We start from the raw sequence: 21,362 nt of genomic DNA, 5'->3' as shown, positions 1-21,362 counted from the left end.
TTACTACTGAAATACTGGCGTTTTTACTTACAATTCTGACTGCAACTGAACCTTCTTAATATTTGCTTATTTTTTTATCATTTCAACACTGACCTACAGAATTTTTCCACACAAGTACAACTCAAACTTATCCTATTCGTTTCTATCTATATCCGAATCCCGCTCCAGCTACTGCCGGGTCTGGGTGCTGACGAGTCCTTTCTATTTGGCTCGGTCCTCCCACCACTTTTCTTCCTCCACTTGCTGCCAGGTCACACCTCTCCTTTTTACAGATATTCTCACTCCCATTTTCCACCGTGTTCTTGGGCGCCCTCTAGGTCTTCTCCCATCCATCTTTAGTTCTTCCATAATTTTGGGGAGTATCTGTCCATGCATCCTCTTAATATGCCCATACCATCTTAATCTCTTTCTTTCAATTTCTTCTCTCATACTTTCTTGTTTGAGGTCCTTTCTAATCTCTACATTCCTTACTCTGTCCATTCTTGTTTTTCCCTTAACAGCTCTGAGAAATTTCATTTCCCCTGCTTGCAGTATGCTCCAGTCCTTTTTGTCATTGTCCATGTTTCTCCACCATAGGTGACAATAGGGATGTTATAATTCTTATATATAAGGAGTTTTGCTCTTTCTGAAACCTCATTATTCCAAATCAGATGTTTTATTGTTTGGTAGAAATTGCCTTCCTTCTGTAACCTCCTATTAATTTCGTTAGTTATTCTTCCATCCCTAGATATTTCACTCCCTAAATAAGTGAAACTTTCTACCACTTTGGGGGGTTCTCCATTCAAGTTAATATTTCCATTGATTCCTTTCTCTCTTCCAAATACCATTACTTCACTCTTATTATTTATTTATTTTTACTCCATACCTTTGCATTATTTCCTTCAACGCATCAAGCTGTAACTGTACATCTACCTCTTTATCACCCCATATTACCATATCATCTGCAAAAATCATCTTATTGTCTTGTTCTTTTACTATATTTTAACTGCCTTATTCATTCCCTCCATCACAACATTAAAAAGCGCAGGAGATAGAATACTTCCTTGCTTAAGTCCTTGTCTTATTTCGAAGTATTCAGAGTTCCCCAATGGTGTTCTAATTCTACAATTGTGGCCTCTGTACATTGTCTTTATAAAATTAATGTATCCATCTTCTACATCTATCTTCTTCAGTTCTTCACAGAGTCTTTCCCTGTCAACTGAGTCATATGCCTTTTCTATGTGTATAAAACCATTATAACCCTTTTGTTATACTCCCAACTTTTTTCCATCAGTTGACGGATAGCAAATATTAGGTCGATCGTGTTCCTTCCTTTCCTAAACCCATGCTGTTCTTCACTCAGCTCCTTTTCTATCTTTTCACTTATTCGATTTAGTAAAATTCTTTCAAAAATCTTGGCTGTATGACTCATAAGGGTTATTCCTCTGTAGTTTTTACAAAGTCTTTTATTGTCCTTCTTGAAGATGGGAACAATGTCTCCTGTTCTCCAGTCGTCAGGTATTTCACTATTTCTCCACACGCTTGATAGTACTCTATACAGCCACTGCATTTCCACTGGACCTGCTGCTCTTATCATGTCCACTGATACTTCATCAGGTCCAGGGGCTTTCCCCCCATTCATCTTCTTCACAGCTTTTTCCATTTCTTCCCGTGTAATTTGTCCTAATTGTGCTTCCCAACTTCTCTCAGTTTCTCCATTATTTGATGTTTCCTCATGTACCTGCTCCTCAGCGTTTAACAGCTTCTTAAAATGTTCTTTCCAGAGATCTTTCATATTCCCTGGATCTTCAATAATGGTACCGTCCTCTGTTATCATCTTTACTGGTACTTCGGAAACCTTCCTTTTATTTTTCATCATTTTATAGAACATTTTCTTATTGCTCTTCACATCTTCTTCCAGTTTTTTTTGTAAACTCTTCCCATGCCTTTTTCTTTGCTGTTTCCACTATTTCTTTGCACTTCTTCTATTCCTCTATATATCTTTTTTGGTCTTCGTCATTTTTTATTTTTCCACCATTTTCTCCATGCTACATTTTTTCTTGTAACTGCTTGGATTGTGGTATCATCCCACCAATTTGTCTGTCTTATTTTTTCCTTTCCAGATGTTCTGCCACATACCCATTCATTTATGACCTACAGTATACAAATTTTCGTTATACTAACTACAGCAAGCAGCAAATACATCCAGATAAGTAAAAAGATTCTCTAACTACTATAGGCTATAACTACCTGAGGCATATGGTTAGCAAAAGAAAGATGTTTGTTGAAGAGCAATGTATTTAGCAGATTTTAACTTATACATTTCACATCCATTTCCAAAAATTATATAATCAATAATTCCATTATCCAAACATTAACAGATACATCAATCACCAGTTTACAATCCATTTCCACCCAACATTAAATCTCCATGACGGACACACGTCCAGACCTTCCCATCGCTCACTGCTAACCCCCAACAATGCTAACTACTCGTATCAACTTTTTACTAAGAATCCGTCGAGCCACAGAGTCTCCTAGCGAGGGCACGTAGCGCTGTCAGCGATATTAATGCAGTCTATGACGCTGCCAACATACAAACATACAAACAGGCTACTTACACTAAACTAAGGAGCTGCGCAATGAAACAGCTATGCTTACTGCATGTGAAAACCTGTCGCTAACATCAAGGCTATTATGGGAACGATCGGTAGATAGAATGTGTGCAATATGCTACAGAGCCGTTTTAATTTAGGAATCAAGTAGGGTCGATTTCTTGCCAAAAAAGGGACGAAAGACGTCGACACACTCCGGCAGTCCGTCAGTAATATGGCACACAGCTGCACAATAATGCCAACAGTCTATTCAGATGGAAATTGTTGTCACCTATGTTTCTTGTTTTAATAGAGCTGGCCTGGACGTCTGGGCCACGAGTCGAAGCTTGTATCTTAGAAACAATATTGTGGCAGTCGCCTCATCTTCTGGATGGGTCAACAAGGAATATATGCGGTTATAGTGACAGAAGATGTTTTGTAAAACTGTACAAGATGGATGCCTTTTCCGGTATCACAACCTTGCCAGTGCACGAAGGAAACGCAGAAGACAGCACAGCTTCTATGTGGACGGTATCACCAAGTGGAACAAGGTAACTGCCAACAGCTGGGTGTAATTTGCTTTCCCATATTTAGAAGTCGTGTCCACAGGTTCACCAAATCTTCATACCTCTTTAACAGCGTAACAGCACCCTTCAAATGTTCTCTCTCCTGTAAAGACACTTAGTTCCATCAGTATTTAGGCCAGCCTTCCAGCACGCTTAGTATCAAAGCAGCTACACCACTGCCCGTACAGATGACGTTGAACATCCAGCGAAACACTGCTTTGACATTGGTGACACGTGCTTTGTTCATTGTGTCAGACATTTACCTGACGCCAGATATCTCTTTATTTTGAACTTCACAAGTAAAGTGCGAATGACTGAGACGAATGAGTGTGTCATTATAGAAGTAGCATGGCGCTACTTGATTATTAATTCGTATGTCATGCCTTATTTTCTTTGGAGTGTAAATCTGACACTTTTAAAGTGAAGTACATCGGTAGGATTTGCGTTTTCCGTCGATTGGGGGGGGGGGGGGGCATTGTTTGTCATTATGCTGTAGAGTATATCTAGTGGCAGTCGCAGTAGGGCGGAGCGAGTGACATACTAGCAATGTGAGCGTGCCTAAAAGCTGTACTGTAAAGGTCATAACTGCCCGCTAGCGGAATAATGGCCGAGATTTTCGCGCGGGGTCTGTTGCTGGGCTGATATCTTGGAAGCGTGCTTTTTTCTCGTTAAAATATGAGGTCGAGTTCGGGATGTTTCCGTGTAAGTATCGCTAAGCATACGGCACTCGTCATTACTAGTAAATTTATACTTAGACTATGGGGCACTAACTCGTTTATTCTCAGATGGCACTAGCGTGCAATACTTGTGTTATTTTAGTTAAGTGCGGGATGTGCGAAGCAGGCCCTCTATTCACCCACAGTTAGTATAGTAGGTCAAGAAATTCTTAAAGTACAATGTCAGTGGGAACTAGACAGTTGTCATGGTACTAAAATTATTCGCAACTGAAAGCATATGCACTACGGCAACTGTTCTTCAACATCTAGTGTTGCAGGGAAGTTATAATTAAACTCTCGCCACGTGAGAGGGCTCCCATGAAAAACGAGTGTTCTTAGGATACTGAAACTTCGTGGAAACATTCGTAAGAACAAGAGAAAGATAAATAACGGATAAACCATTGAAAGAAACAGATTTTAATTTCCACATGGCAGTGTAACAAGTTTACGCTCAAAGTAACAAAAACTGCTATATGTGACGACCATCTGCATCAACGAAAGCCTGAAACTGTACAAGAGATCTCTCTACTGCTATCCGATACATAGCAATGTCGGGGCTACATAGGATGACGTCACCTTCGTTATATGATGAAAGAAACGCTACTGCTAATACAGCGACGAGTGGCAAGAGCTTTTATGAACCATTCCCATGCTGTAAAACTTGTTAAGCAAAGCACGGCAGAGTGAAACTTCCCCTTTGTATGTAAAGAATGACTGTGCTGGTAATACTTCTACGTTACTTGATTTCCAAAAACCAGAGTGAAAGTGAACGTACTGACACAGTTTTCTCTTTACTTATTCTGATAATTTCTTAACTGACACATAATATTTTAGCGCAACGCAATCTGACTTAATAATTCCTACAAAACAATAGCCCTGACTAACAACAACCTACACCCTTCATGAATCACTTACCTCACAAAAATCTTCGTTACTCGAACTACTGCTATACAGGGAGCGCAAGTACTGCCAGCTAAATAAAGGATTATAACTATTGAAGGCACTAACTACTGGTAGGCATATTGTTAGCAAATGACAGATTTTGATACAGAACAAACAATTGTATTTACCTTAATAATGTTCAAAAGTCATTATATATGAAAACCTGCACAGCCTATTTGCAAGAGTAATAATCACACACACCTTCTTAACATCGAGACTTAGGCGATCATGACAAGCGATGTCGTCTACACATTAGCAACTACTACATCTACATGATTACTCTGCAATTCACATTTAAGTGCTTGGCAGAGGGTTCATCGAACCACAATCATACCATAACCCTACCATTCCACTCCCGAACAGCGCGCGGGAAAAACGAACAACTAAACGTTTCTGTTCGAGCTCTGATTTCTCTTATTTTGACGATCGTTCTAACCTATGTAGGTTGAGCTCAACAAAATATTTTCTCGTTCGGAAGAGGAAGTTGGTGACTAAAATTTCGTAAATAGATCTCGCTGCGACGAAAAACGTATTTGCTTTAATGACTTTCATCCCCACTGGAGTATCATATCTGCCACACTCTCTCCTCTATTACGTGATAATACAAAACAAGCTGCCCTTTTTTGCACCCTTTCGATGTCCTCCGTCAATCCAACCTGGTAAGGATCCCACACCACGCAGCAATATTCTAACAGAGGACGAACGAGTGTAGTGTAAGCTGTTTCTTTAGCGGACTTGTTGCATCTTCTAAGTGTCCTGCCAATGAAACGCAACCTTTGCCTCGCCTTCCCTACAATATTGTCTATGTGGTCTTTCCGACTGAAGTTGTTCGTAATTTTTACACCCACGTACTTAGTTGAATTGACAGCCTTGAGAATTGTACTATTTATCGAGTAATCGAATTCCAACGGATTTCTTTTGGAACTCATGTGGATCAATTCACACTTTTCGTTATTTAGCGTCAACTGCCACCTGACACACCATACAGCAATCTTTTCTAAATCGCTTTGCAACTGATACTGGTCTTCGGATGACCTTACTAGACGGTAAATTACAGCATCATCTGCGAACTACCTAAGGGAACTGCTCAGATTGTCACCCAAGTCATTTATATAGATTAGGAACAGCAGAGGTTCCAGGACGCTTCCCTGGGGAACACCTGATATCACTTCAGTCTTACTCGATGATTTGCCGTCTATTATTACGAACTGCGACCATCCTGACAGGAAATCACGAATCCAGTCGCACAACTGAAGCGATACCCCATAGGCCCGCAGCTTGATTAGAAGTCGCTTGTGAGGAACGGTGTCAAAAGCTTTCAGGAAATGTAGAAATACGGAATGAACTTGAGATCTCCTGTCGATAGCGGCCATTACTTCGTGGGAATAAAGAGCTAGCTGCGTTGCACAAGAATGATGTTTTCTGAAACTATGCTGATTTCGTATCAATAGATCGTTTCCTTCGAGGTGATTCCTAATGTTTGAATACAGTATATGTTCCAAAACCCTACTGCAAACCGACGTCAATGATAAAGGTCTGTATTTCAATGGGTTACTCCTACTACCCTTCTTAAACACTGGTGCGACATGAGCAATTTTCCAATCTGTAGGTACAGATCTATCGGTGAGCGAGCGGTTGTATGTGATTGCTAAGTGGGGAGCTATTGTATCAGCGTCATCTGAAAGGAACCTAATCGGTATACAATGTGGACCTGAAGACTTGCCCGTATCAAGCGATTTGAGTTGCTTCGCAACTCCTAAGGTATTGACTTCTAAGAAACTCATGCTAGCAGCTGTTCGTGTTTCAAATTCTGTAATATTCCATTCGTCTTTCCTGGTGAAGGAATTTCGGAAAACTGCGTTCAATAACTAATAACTCCGCTTTAGCTGCACAGTCGTCGGTAACAGTACCATCGGCACTGCGCAGCGAAGGTATTGACTGCGTCTTGCCACTTGTGTACTTTACATACGACCAGAATTTCTTCGGACTTTCTACAAAATTTAAAGACAATGTTTCGTTGTGGAACCTATTAAAGGCATCTCGCATTGAAGTCCGTGCCATATTTCGCGCGTCTGTAAATTTTAGCCAATCTTCGGGATTTCTCGTTCTTCTGAACTTCGCGTGCTTTTTCCGTTGCCTCTGCAACAGCGTTCGGACCTGTTTTGTTTACCACGGGGGATCCGTTCCATCTCTTACCAATTTATGAGGTATGAATCTCTCAATTGCTGTTGCTACTATATCTTTGAATTTGAGCCACATCTCGTCTACATTAGAACAGTCAGTTCGGAAGGAATGTAGGTTATCTCTTAGGAAGGCTTCTAGTGACACTTTATCCGCTTCTTTAAATAAAATTATTTTGCGTTTGTTTATCGTGGATTTGGAAGAAACGGTATTGAGCCTAGCTACAACGACCTTGTGTTCAGTAATCCCTGTATCAGTCATGATGCTCTCTATTAACTCTGGATTGTTTGTGGCTAAGACGTCAAGTGTGTTTTCGTAACCATTTACAATTCGCGTGGATTCGTGGACTAACTGCTCGAAATAGATTTAGGAGAAAGCATTTAGGATAATCTCGGAAGATGTTTTCTGCCTACCACCGGTTTTGAACAAGTATTTTTACCAACATATCGAGGGAAGTTTGACGTCCCCACCAACTATAACCGTATGAGTGGGGTATTTATTTGTTCTCTGAATTCTTCAGCAACTATATCATCGGAGTCACGGGGTCGGTAGAAGGAGCCAATTGTTAACTTAGTTCGGCTGTTAAGTATAACCTCCACCCATACCAATTCGCACGGAGTATCTACTTCGACTTCACTACAAGATAAACCACTACTGACAGACACAAATCCTCCACCACCAATTCTGCCTAACTTATCTTTCCTGTCTGAGACTTCGTAAAGATTTCTGCAGAACTTATTTCAGGCTGTAGCCAGATTTCTTTACCTATAACGATTTCAGCTGCTGTGCTTTCTATTAGCGCTTGTAGCTCAGGGACTTTCCCAGCACAACTACAACAGCTTACAACTACAATTCCGACTGTTCATTTATCCAAGCACGTCCTGTATTTGCCATGAACCCTTTGAGATTTCCCGAGGCCTTGTAACCTGAAAAAACCGACCAGTCCACGCCACACAGCCTCGGCTACCCGTGTAGCCACCAGCTTCGCTCCATAAATACCCCAGCATTTTAGCTCATAAGGCAGTCGGTCAGACGTTCGACGGCGTTCATAACGTTCGCACTAGATTCCATGGTTACAGTAGAGTGACGTCTGGCACAAGTCTGTTGTGGGTTTCCTGCAAACTGCTGAGCAACTACAGTGACTGCTGGGAGCGGTGGTTACCTCGCCATAATCACCATTCGCAGAGTTTAACATCACAGTCTGCCACTGTCTCCGACGGGTGGACCCGGGGGCGAGGGGAGGGGTTTTCGCCATCATCCATCATCCCAGGTCAGGGCGCCAGTTTTCTTAATACCTCGTGTCATACAAGGGGCCCGGACTTGACTGCCTGCCGGGTCCGAGATTTTTTCCACTCGAGGACTGTGTGAGACCCATTGCGGAATGGAAGTGGAGTTATTTAAGATTTTGTTTTATTCATGTTGGTTTGTTGTGTCCATTTGGTATTTCTAATTTTGACTGTGGTAAGCAATTAAGACTTTTGTACACCTTTGAGTGGACGCGCCAGGGTCCACCTCAACTGCAGGCCAGGATCGTCATACTACACGGTTACTTGTCAAGCGTCATCACGGTTGAACATAAATCCGTGCATTTCCTTCTTGGTATTCTAGACTTTTCCTTCCCTCTTGGCTCGTGTAGATACTATATATTACCCAGAAAACCAGTAAAAGAAACTCCAACAGGAAATTATACTAATAATATCTTTGGAAAAGTAATTTTTTTTCAAATGGGCTTCCTTTGAACTTTGAAAATACACAGTACATACAATTTTCCGCAAGAGGGAGAAAAGTTCCTTCAATAAACATAACACGTCAACAGAAGTCAGTAGCCAGGGTATAGCATACATAGTTTTTGTGGTGTGCGTACAGTTGAGGTCTTAACTGGAAAATTCATGTTTTGGATTTCCTAAAGCGACTCGCAGGTTCGAATCCTGCCTCGGGCATGGATGTGTGTGATGTCCTTAGGTTAGTTATTTTTAAGTAGTTCTACGTTCTAGGGGACTGTTAACCTCAGATGTTAAGTCCCATAGTGCTCAGAGCAATTTGAACCATTTTTCCATTGGCACTTCTAAGGATATAGGAATTAGTAAGGTAACATACTTTGCATACTTTCACTCTCCGATGTCAAACGGAATATTTGGGTAACTGAACACTTAGGCAAATGTATTCACTGCTCGAAAGAAAGTGGTTAGAATAATATGTGCGGCTCACTGTCACACATCTTATAGGCATCTGTTTAAAAGGTTGGGAATTCTTACAGTACATTTACTCAGTAATGAAATTTGTTCTGAACAACATGGACCAATTTAAAAACTACAGTGACATTCATGATTACAACACCAGAAGAGAGAAATACTTACTCTATCCTGTACTTAACCCATCTTCGACAAAAAATGGAGTAAAATATGCCGCTGTAAAACTTTACGGGAACAGGTGAAATAAAATGTCTCGAAGACAGCACTAACAGATTCAAAAATAAATTTAAATCATATCCCTTTCACAGCTTCTCCTACACCATAGATGAATTCCGTAACAGGAATAAGTAAATATATAGGTATAATATATACATTTTGTACCATTTCAGGGAATGGGATAGCTAATAAAAATTTTAAGCTTAAAAAGAGAGACCTTGATTCACGCGTTCATTTGTTATGAGTTGACACGTTCCACATCAGGATGGTTACCGTGAGATTGATCAGTGGAACACGTAACTAACTAACCAACAAATCCGTCTTTTCCTATAGCTTACCCCTGGTTTTTCTCAGGATTTCGAACATCTTGCACCACTTCACACCGGCTAAAGATTTTTCCATGTCGACAGATGCTGTGAACGTGTAGTTGATTTTTCTTCAGTCTTGCTTCCATTAGGAACTGCAAGGACACAGCAGCCTCTCTGGTGCCTTTACCTTTCCTAAAGCAAAACTAACACTCTTCCAACAGATCCTCAGTTTTCTTTCCCATTCTGCCGAATATTATGCTCGTCAGCAACTTTAATGTGTGAGATATAATTGTGTGGATGATGTTTCACCGTAAGTGTGATAGCATACCGCCAGTCTCATACATTCTACACACCACTTCCTTTAAATTTCATTCCTAAATGACCTGTATTCTCGTATCCCTGAATTTACCTCGACACTTTGGTTCTTAAAAAAAAAAAAAAGAAGTGTTCATATGTGTGAATTCCTATGGGACTAAACTGCCAAGGTCGTCGGTTCCTAGACTTACACAATACTTAAACTAACTGATGCTAAGACCCACCCTCCCACCTCACACACACACACACACACACACACACACACACACACACACACACACACACACACGGGAGGACTTGAACTCCGGCATGCCGGGATGGTTCCTTCGAAAGGGCACGACCTATTTCCTTCCCCATCCTTCCCTAATCCGAGCTTGGGCTCCGTGTCTAATGACCTAGTTGTCGACAGGACGTTAAACACTAATCTCCACCTGCTAGATCTCCGGCGGGAAATGCCGCGCAGTCTGTCATATGGCGCCTCAAACTGCGCGGCCACTGGGCGCGGCTTTTGATCTTTGTTCTTCCTACTTTCGTCGATCAATTAAAATATGTATGCTCTTACTCATGATTTCGCTGCAGTTACCTTCCGGTATACCTATGTTTTTCTCTCCAACTTCTGTCATTGCATTTTTAGAGGTGTCTATACCTCTTCACCTGACAGGTGTACTGATCTGTTCATTCTCGCAGTAACTACAGCGTCTAAGAACTTAAAGCGTATCTTCACATACCTTTCCCTATTCCACTTCTTTACGCGTTGATTCTTCGTCAAGCTTGAAACCTCCTCATCATTACTAAACTATAATCTGAGACTATATCTACCCCTGGGTACACCCTACAGTCCAATATCTGATTTTGGGCCTGACCATGATCTAACTGAAATCATCTTGTGCCTCCAGGCCTTTTCGAAATACATATCCTCCTCTTGTGATTCTTGAACAGCGTATTCGCTGCTACCAGCTCAAATTTATTGCATAACTCAATTAGTCTTCTTCCTCTCTCAATCCTATTGTCAGGCCCATAGTCTCGCGTAACCCTTTCTTCTTCATCTACAACCGCATTTCAGCCTCTCATGACTGTTAGATATTCATCTCCCGTTAATTACTGAATTACTCATTCAATATCCTAATAAACTCTCTATCTCTTCTTCTTTTGTTTGCGGCGTCTTCATGTATACATGAGCTATTGTTCTCGGTGTTGGTTTCCTGTCGATTCTAAGGAGAACTGTTCACAGTGACACTCACCCTGCTCTACCTTCCTATTCTTAATGAAAGCTACTCCCGTTATACCATTTTCTGTTACTGTTATTATATTACCCTACACTCATCCGAACAGAAGCCCTGGTCTTGTTTCCTTCTCTCTTCACTGGTGCCCATTATATTTAGACTGAGTCTCAGATTTTCTAGCTTCTCTACCACATTCAAACTCCTCATATTCCAAACTTTTGATATTCCACAGTAGTATAATATCTTTTAGTTGTTTATTCAGTCTTTTTCTCATGATTACTTCCCCCTTGACAGTTCCGGAAATCTGAACGGGGGACAGTCAGGAATCTTTTGCTAATGGAGAGATCATGATAACACTTTTTCAGTTATAGGCCACATGTCCGGCGGATGCAAGTTATGCGTTTTTAATGCAGTTGTTTCCATTGTCTTCTGCAGCCTCATGCCGTTTATCGTTGCTGTTTCTTCCGCCTTTAAGGGAAGATTTCCAACCCAAAGGGTAGGCTCCTCATCCTATTCGACAAGTTCGTTGGGTGACAGGGTGAGTTCTTATGCCGAAAGTCTTTTGCTGCTATTGCTGATGATTTTTATAGAAAGTTTGAACAGTGGCGTGGTTCGTACATGGGATCCAGGACGTTTTGATTATTAATTAAGGACGCTACCCTTAGACCACGGGTACACAATGCTTGTAGCTTAGGGATGAAATAATTAATTCTGAATCCTCTTTCACTGTCCCTGACGCCGGCAACAGTCGCTACCATTCTTCCGAGGAGCGAACTTGGAGAGCATCTCCTGAGACAGAACCATCTCTGCCCCCACTCCGGCAAACAGTTGCCTTCCACAATACATAGGCACTTAGAGAATTACATTATAACTAAAATAACATTACTAACCGATATCTCAATTTTTCGACACAGGTTGTAAGTAGGCTGTTTAGGTGTTATGTTGGTAACGCCACGTAGCGCTCTGTATGAAAATACCTGACTGTGCCGTATGCAGTCTGTGGATGGTTCGCATTGTTGGAATATTTGCTATTGTAGTGTTGGGCAGTTGGATGTGAATAGCGCGTAGCGTAGCGCAGTTGGAGGTGAGCCGCCAGCAGTGGTGGAAGTCGGGAGTGAGATGGCGGAGTTTTGAGAGCGAATGATCCGGACGTTTGTCCATCAGAAAGAGTAAATTTGTAATAATGCATATCATGAACTGATATATATATATATATATATATATATATATATATATATATATATATATATATATATATATATATATATATATATATATGAGATTACTTTTGAACATTATTAAGGTAAATACATTGTTTCTTCTCTACCAAAATCCTTCATTTGATAACTATGCCTGTCAGTAGTTAGAATCTGTTATTCAGCTGGCAGTATTATCGCACGCTGTATTGCAGTATTTGAGTAACGAAGATTTTTGTGAGGGAAGTGGCAAATGGTTCAAATGGCTCTGAGCACTATGGGACTTAACATCCATGGTCATTAGTCCCCTAGAACGTAGAACTACTTACAGCTAACTAAAGTAAGGACATCATACAACACCTAGCCATCACGAGGCATAGAAAATCCCTGACCCCGCCGGGAATCGAAGCCAGGAACCCGGTTGTGGGAAGCGAGAACGCTACCGCACGACCACGAGAGGGAAGTGATTCATGAAAGGTATAGGTAATTGTTAGTCAGGGCCATTCTTTTGTAGGGATTATTGGAAGTCAGATTGCTTTCCGATAAAAAAAAGGAAAAGAAAATTGTGTGTCAGTTTAGTGATGATCAGAATAAGTAAAGAGAGAAACGTCTGAGTACGTTCAGTTTTGCACAGATGTTTGAAAATCAAATAATGTAAGAGGTTGATCAGCATAGTAATTCATTAATTTTTGAAAGGGGATGTTTCAAATTTAACTCACATGAAAGTTACAAAAAGAACTAAGTTTTCGGGAAGGAAAATATGTACGTATACAATGTTTGCAATGCATCTCTGTAACTTGTTAAGATGATGGGGCGGCTGCTGATTACTCCTTAAAGTGGTTACTATATATTCCTTGCACTTTGGCTAAATGTCTTACAGGTACTGTAAAAAAAAATTGGCATATTACCGTCGTTAGCTAGTTTTTAGGACGGATTCATGCAATTTCATCACAATTATGAAAATTATTGGAAGGAAATTAATGTGACATTATGCGTAAACGCTAACCACTAAGAAGAAATCTGCGTGACCAGGATTCACTTTTGTCTCATGTACCGTAACTTATGTATTTTCACCTGAAGTTTTCACGTTGTTGGAACACGTGCAACAATAATTTTGGTTCTGTAAGTATTGTTTCTGAAGATGGCCAAAATATGGTCTAAACCAGAAGAATGAATATAAATAAAACCATAACTGGTTTGATGCAGCTCTCCATGCTACTCTATCCTGTGCAAGCTTCTTCATCTCCCAGTACCTACTGCAACCTACATCTTTCTGAATCTGCTTAGTGTATTCATCTCTTGGTCTCCCTCTACGATTTTTACCCTCCACGCTGCCCTCCAATGCTAAATTTGTTATCCCTTGATGCCTCAAAACATGTCCTACCAACCGATCCCTTCTTCTAGTCAAGTTGTGCCACAAACATCTCTTTTCCCCAATCCTATTCATTACCTCCTCATTAGTTACATGATCTATCCACACTATCTTCAGTATTCTTCTGTAGCACCACATTTCGAAAGCTTCTATTCTCTTCTTGTCCAAACTAGTTATCGTCCTTGTTTCACTTCCATACATGGCTACACTCCAAACAAATACTTTCAGAAACGACTTCCTGATACATAAATCTATATTCGATGTTAACAAATTTCTCTTCTTCAGAAACGCTTTCCTTGCCATTGCCAGTCTACATTTTATATCCTCTCTACTTCGACCATCATCAGTTATTTTACTTCCTAAATAGCAAAACTCCTTTACTACTTTAAGTGTCTCATTTCCTAATCTAATTCCCTCAGCATCACCCGATTTAATTTGACTACATTCCATTATCGTCGTTTTGCTTTTGTCGATGTTCATCTTATATCCTCCTTTCAAGACACTGTCCATTCCGTTCAACTGCTCTTCCAAGTCCTTTGCCGTCTCTGACAGAATTACAATGTCATCGGCGAACCTGAAAGTTTTTACTTCTTCTCCATGAATTTTAATACCTCCTCCAAATTTTTCTTTTTTTCCTTTACTGCTTGTTCAATATACAGATTGAATAACATCGGGGAGAGGCTACAACCCTGTCTCACTCCTTTCCCAACCACTGCTTCCCTTTCATGCCCCTCGACCCTTATGACTGCCATCTTGTTTCTGTACAAATTGTAAATAGCCTTTCACTCCCTGTATTTTACCCCTGCCACCTTTAGAATTTGAAAGAGAGTATTCCAGTCAACATTGTCAAAAGCTTTATCTAAGTTTACAAATGCTAGAAACGTAGGTTTGCCTTTTCTTATTCTTTCTTCTAAGGTAAGTCGTAAGGTCAGTATTGCCTCACGTCTTCCAACAATTTTACGTGATCCAAACTGATCCTCCCCGAGGCCCGCATCTACCAGTTTTTCCATTCGTGTGTAAAGAATTCGTGTTAGTATTTTGCAGCTGTGACTTATTAAACTGATAGTTCGGTAATTTTCACATCTGTCAGCACCTGCTTTCTTTGGGATTGACATTATTATACTATTCTTCTTGAAGTCTGAGGGTATTTCGCCTGTCTCATACATCTTGCTCACATTTGGTTAATACTTAATTGTGAAGTGTTTGAACTGAAACAACAAACATATTTAGTTCTAACAATGAGATTTAAAGTAATTGGTTTCCTCACTTTGAAAATTATTATCTCTTGGTGGTTTTTATGGTTGTTGGTTATTAAGGCCGTCTGATAACAGAAAAGTAGTAGATTGCCTATTGTTAGGGTGGTAGAGATTTCGCGTAGCACAATAACTTCGTTGAAAACGCTTAAATTTTTTGAATTTCTGCGAGGTGGACGCCGAACAGAGAATGCTAGCTCGGGGCCGATGTGGCAACTGGAATGTAGACATAACTTACCTCCAATGTAATGGACGTCAGAGTGTGAAGCGAGCATTTTCACACAACAACTGAGTGAGAAAGGCAGAAGCCGTAAAGCCGTACTGCTGCATAAGAAGACACTGTTACGTAACACTTTGTAACTTCATGGTTAAACACTGGATTCGCATTCGGGAGGACGATGGTTCAATCCCGCGTCCGGCCATCCTGATTTAGGTTTTCCTTGATTTCCCTAAATCGCTCCAGGCAAATGCCGGGATGGTTCCTTTCAAAGGGCACGGCCGACTTCCTTCCCCGCCCTTCCCTAATCCGATGAGAGCGATGATCTCGCAGTCTGGTCTCCTTCCCCACAACAACCCAATTTTGTAACTTCAGCGCCTAGGAGCCACTTCAAAGTTAAATGTAGGCGGAGAGACCCGATCTCAGCACCCGGAATAACTACTGCATTACCAGAGCTTGGCTAGGGGCACTGGCGGGATCGATAAAACAGGGGAAATGCGTTCATACACTCAGAGCTATTGAGTTACAAACACAGCCACTTACTTTAAGAAATAAGGCTTTCGGAGCTCGCATGCTACTTCCTGTCGACTTCAACACAGACAAGCGAAGATCTCTAAGTGTAAATAAACGATCTTGCTGACAACTGGTGGGTGTGTAGAGGAGAAAAAATAATCCGATAAGAACTTACAATGATAAATAATAAATGTGTTTCTTACTGAAGTTGACATTTAATTAGCATCGTTGACAAGTGTGTAGTGAACTTGCGTAGTAAAATGGTTCAAGTGGCTCTAACCACTATGCGAATTAACCTCTGAGGTCATCAGTAGCCTAGAACTTTGAACTAATTAAACCTAACTAACCTAAGGACATCACACACATCCAGGCAGGATTCGAACCTGCGACCGTAGCGGTCACTCGGTTCCAGACTGTAGCGCCTAGAACCGCAAGGCCACTCCGGTTGGCGAACTTGTGTAATAATATGATGTTTTCCAAACCGCATCACCATTAATTAAATTTTAAAATGAAAACTTTGCTTACAAAATAAATTAAATATGCTTTCAAGCGATATACACACATGCGTAATAAAGCTGGTTCCTGAATTTCTGGATGCGTAATAAAGCTGATTCCCGAATTTCTGGAAAATAAATTGTACACATTGGACTGTAAGAGTGGTACCTTATTTAAATATATAAGCATCCATTACTATCCTAATTACTTATTTCTCTTATGTTCGTTTCGTGTTTTAAATTGCTACTTCACGTTTTTCATTGATGTGTATCTTTTATTTTAGTTTATTGATTCATGTATGTGTACTTTGTTAATTGAAAATAATTAGTAACTCATTGTGATACAAATGACTCCAGTAGTAAAGAAATTGTTCATAACGCTAGCTGGTGTTAAAATCGTCGAAAATCTGTTTTTGAAGCTGCAAATGTCCATGTGACAGCACCTAAATCTGGTAAATGAACGCCTGACTGGGTTAAAAGATATTTGGAAGATGTTTTCTTTGTCGAGGAGGAAGAAAAACCTGTACTATTCTTAGATTCGTAAGGTGGTCAGTGTCAAAGAACCAGTCAGAGCATCGCACGTGAGGACAAGGAACTTGTTCATCTGGTGATACCAAAGAGTTCATACACAGATACAGCAGTGGAACGTATACAGCTTTTGGTGTTGGAAGAACTTTGTGGGATGATTTCTAGATCTAGTTGTGTTGAATGATTGTGATGACAATATTCACTTGAAAAATAGTATAATCAATCTGCAGTCACTAGCTGGTAATTAATTCTTTTCACCAAGGTTTACCAATGTCCTGAAATATACCTGACACAAATCAATAAATTTAGAAGATCACCCACGACAATTTGAGATCCTGCTGAATTCTTTTTTTCATATTTGTTGCAGCCGCATGTAGTAAGCGTTGCTTCACACAGTGGAGAATGGGAAAACAGAGGCAGCCGGCGACCGAGGCGTTGCGAAGTAGGTAGGCACAGGTAGCCTTGCTGACAGCAGCAGTCTACCAGCAGGCTGACGCAAGGACGCACACAGACCGAGCGCCGAGCGAAGCCTGGAGAGTGCTGAGTAAGGGGAAGTGAGGCCAGCACGCTAAGTTACGCTGCAGTATACTGCGGGAGTAATAACAAAAAGCTACCACCGACGGTAAAAAACGTCCTCCAACCAGATATAAATAGAGGAGCGCAGGCAGTTCGGATCTGAGGACGGACGTGGTCCGTGTCCTAATGTTCCATCTTCATAGTTGATGATTCCGGAAGTTTGTTCCAGCTCGCAGGATATCAACTTCAGCTCTGGAGGCCGGCCCGAGTTCGGTCGGCACCATGGCTGACTAACTGGAGGACTTCCATCAGGACCGGCCGCAGCGCGGTCTTGGTCATAGGCGCCGCCGGGGACTGACGCCCGGACTTCATGGGTACCCGGCCCACGGCGTGTGGTCAGTCGGTGACGGCACCTCGTGGACGTCGCGACTGACGGCTTCCCAGCCGCCGTTGCCGCAGGCGTTGGCAACTGACCTCAAGTACTGCGGCGCCGAGCGGCAACGAATTCACCTCAGCCACAGGGCATCCTGGCTTCAGTGGAGCACTGGTGGCCTGAGGCTCCTGAGTGCGATCAGCGGCGCGGGTTGCGTGCATTGTCGGAGAATCTATACAGCAGCAGCCAGGCGGAGGGATCCGCAGGTCTGGGCAGCGACGATGAGGGAGAAATTGTAAAGAAAGTTCAATAAATAGTTGTAAAACTCCACGCCGTCTCAGTCTTCGGCGGAGCGACTGTGTCTGCTGCTAACAGGTAGCAAACGGCCATAACATAATGCATTTTCCTTCGTATATATTATGTGACAAAATTTCGTTCATTTTCTGTGCATAGTGTAAAAAGTTATGTTTTAATCATTTCTTTACAGATTGTCGCTACTGTAATGATTTTTATCGTAATAGTGAGTTACTTATTATTTTCAGTTAACATGGTACATGTATGTGAAACAGTAAACTGAAAAACGAATATGAAACGTTAAATGACTGTTTAAAACATAAAATAAAAATGACATCGGAAATCAGAATAATAATGAACGTGGAGATACTCTTATTTTAATTAGGTATGCTGATAATAATCCAACAGCACATGGTATGCACCTTATTTTCTAAAAACTCTATTCTAGAAACCCTCTTTATTACACATGTCATCGCTTGAAAGCTTCTTTAATTTATGCCGTAACAAAACTTTTCAGTTTACAAAATTAATTATGGTAATAGGGTAGTTTCCGAATTTTCAGATTATTATAAAAGTTGAATATACAGTTTTACTAACATTAATTACACATCGACTTTTAAATGAGGAACATTTATTGTATATCATCGTTACAAAGATATTTCCTCTAAACTTAACATGCGAGATTATGTTTTGCAGTGTGTCCTACCCTTTAAAACTGAAACTAGATACAAACAAAAATTATGTATAGAATTATTTTGCCCCCTCTGCACAGCTACCATGTATCATCAAGATCGTGTATTTACTCTTGGGAGTGTTCCCGTGTGAGACACAGCTAACATGAGGCATAGCACACTTCAAGTCTGCCGTCGCTGTCTACTAGGACACTGCGAATGAGAAGATTGGTGTGCAGCCAGCCCTTTGTCACTACAGGTCATCGTGGATGATCTGCAAGCTGCCATCTGCACACCCACCTCATCATCTATTTCTACCTCTACATCCGAACTCCTCATTCCATTTTATGGTCGTTATAGTAGAGTACATATTGCAGGAGTACTGTTCTTCTTCATTCTATGTGGCAATTTTAGTGTTGTAAACAATAAAATTACAAATATGATGTGTACTCGCTGAGTTTCTTGAAGTGCCTCCGACTGCAGTTTTCTGTGCGTTTCCGTGACACACTATCGCTCTCGTTGTCACTAAACCTACCTGTGAGCAGCGATCCACCTCTTCTTCGAATCATCTTCATCTCTCCGTTATCCAATTTAGTGCTACATGGGCGAACCCTACCCAGGATCTCATCGAATGAGGATATTGTAAATGACATCTATTTAGCATTGATTACTTCTCTTCGGTATACCAAGTATGGTAACCACACTCCCTACCGTCTCTGACTCTGGACGGAAACAACGTAATAATTGGCTATTGTGAATGACTTCAGCGGTCGATTCTCGATCGTGTAGCCACCTACTAATGATATGGACTCTTTGAGACACTTGAGAGAAGGGACCATTAATGTATTGCATCTGGACTTGAATTTGTTAGGGACCTAACGGTAATAACTCTTGGTAACCATCGGAGTTATCGCTAGTGACGAAACTCTCTAGCGTCCTTCCAGCAGACGTCGAAGAGCGCAAAATCAATTCCAGCAGTAAAAGTGCCGCACATTTGGAGTATATCGAGGCTTCTTGTCACCTCTTGCCATTCAGCTAAATTTGCCCCCTGTTTAGCCCTATTTTAGTTTGGCCAACTTGGTTTTAGAGTCATGCCACTCAAATTATTTACAAGAAACTTTCGTTGCCCATTGATGAAATGTTATCTCAGTGGCTGTCATCAGAACTCGACAAAATTGGCCTCCTCAGCGATATTGTTATGCAACAGTGTAGTGCTTCTTGACACTTCTGGACTCCTTTTCGAGACTGGTTGGACAACATGTTTCCGTTATGAATTGGATTCGGCAGACAGGCCTCTTATACGCATGGCCGCTCAGAAGCCTTGACTTACAAGTGTGCGATAATTGGCTGGAGTCCTTCTTAAAGCAAAAAATTTTCGCAACTCGTGTGGCTTCTGCCGAAGAGCTGAAAGAAGAGCCCACACTTATCTCAAGACTGACCGCTTCTGAAGTGCTAAGCCGGGCAAGCAGCGGCACTTGGCAGTGAATCCAGCTCTGCGCTGACAATGGCACTGTAGTGGTGGCTTCTGCCACAGAATGTATCAGGATGACCAAATGTAGCAGCAAGACACAAAATGCAGTGGGTGGTTGCCAGGAGGTGCTGTATCAAAACTCGGCGAGAATTTTACAAATGATTTATTTGTTTCTTAGTTACAGTGCCCCTTTCACCTCAGTCTGCATCACAGGGTCCCGCAATGTTGAGGCGACTGCCACAGCAGCCCAGTGCAATGCGCTGCTGTGTGTCAGCCGTGTAGGACCTCACCGTCAGGGCTGTACCGGCAGCCAGCTCAGCAGTCTTCTTCCCCGCTGGGATGAGCCGAGTGGCCCACTGATTCCTTCCTCACTGGCGTAGCTGAGTTCGCGTCGACGACGGGCGCCTGTGATCCGGCGTCCGAATCTGCGTCGAACCAACGACCCACTGTGGACTGGGACGCTGGCGCTCCATCTGTTGCTGCATTTAGCTCGGTGGTGTGATACTCCCCGCCGTCCAGGAGAGCTGCGACACTTGAATGACTCTCGTTTGAAAACGGCACCTATTTACATGCGGCTGTGCAACTCTGTATTCCTAATGCGCCGCTCCAAGTCACATACTCAACATACCGCGGTTGCACCAGTGGGGCCCTTCTGCCTGTAACTTCCGATATGCATTCTGCTGCATTTACCCTTTCCAGCGGTTCGACGGCCCTGTGGCCTCCATTCCACTTCGCAACCGCTGGTCAGCGTAACTTACTGCAATCTGGTCCACACCTAGCTGGAAGTTGTGCTTAGAAATGTTGCACCGAATCGAACTTTCCTATCTTAAACTGTGGTGCCGCTACAGCATACAGAGACAGTTTGAAGTACGTAACAAGTATGTAAGAAAATTCGTTTGTGTGTTATTCTAGTCTCACACAAATCTTTCTCTGTTATATAAGTTTCTGGCACAGCTAGGCAGTCGTATGACATTCATGTTTGGCTTTCATGTTGATTTTTGTGTCAGTACAATAACATTAAACATTTCAGCTTGTGTCTTACGGCTCTACTTGTATATGTTTTGCGTATCTTGCTGACTCATTTCTGCTGTGTTATGGGTAACAGATGCCTCACGATGTCTGAGAGAAAGATGCGGCAGCAGATAATGTGCCCCGAACTTTAAGTTTGCTGGACACTGCGATTCTTGTGAGCAAAAGGTCCAATCTGCTCACAGATAAACGGTGATTTTGGC

The sequence above is a fragment of the Schistocerca gregaria genome, chromosome 7 (assembly GCF_023897955.1).
Source record: "Schistocerca gregaria isolate iqSchGreg1 chromosome 7, iqSchGreg1.2, whole genome shotgun sequence".
NCBI lineage: Eukaryota > Metazoa > Arthropoda > Insecta > Orthoptera > Acrididae > Schistocerca > Schistocerca gregaria.
This window is presented reverse-complemented; position numbering follows the sequence as displayed.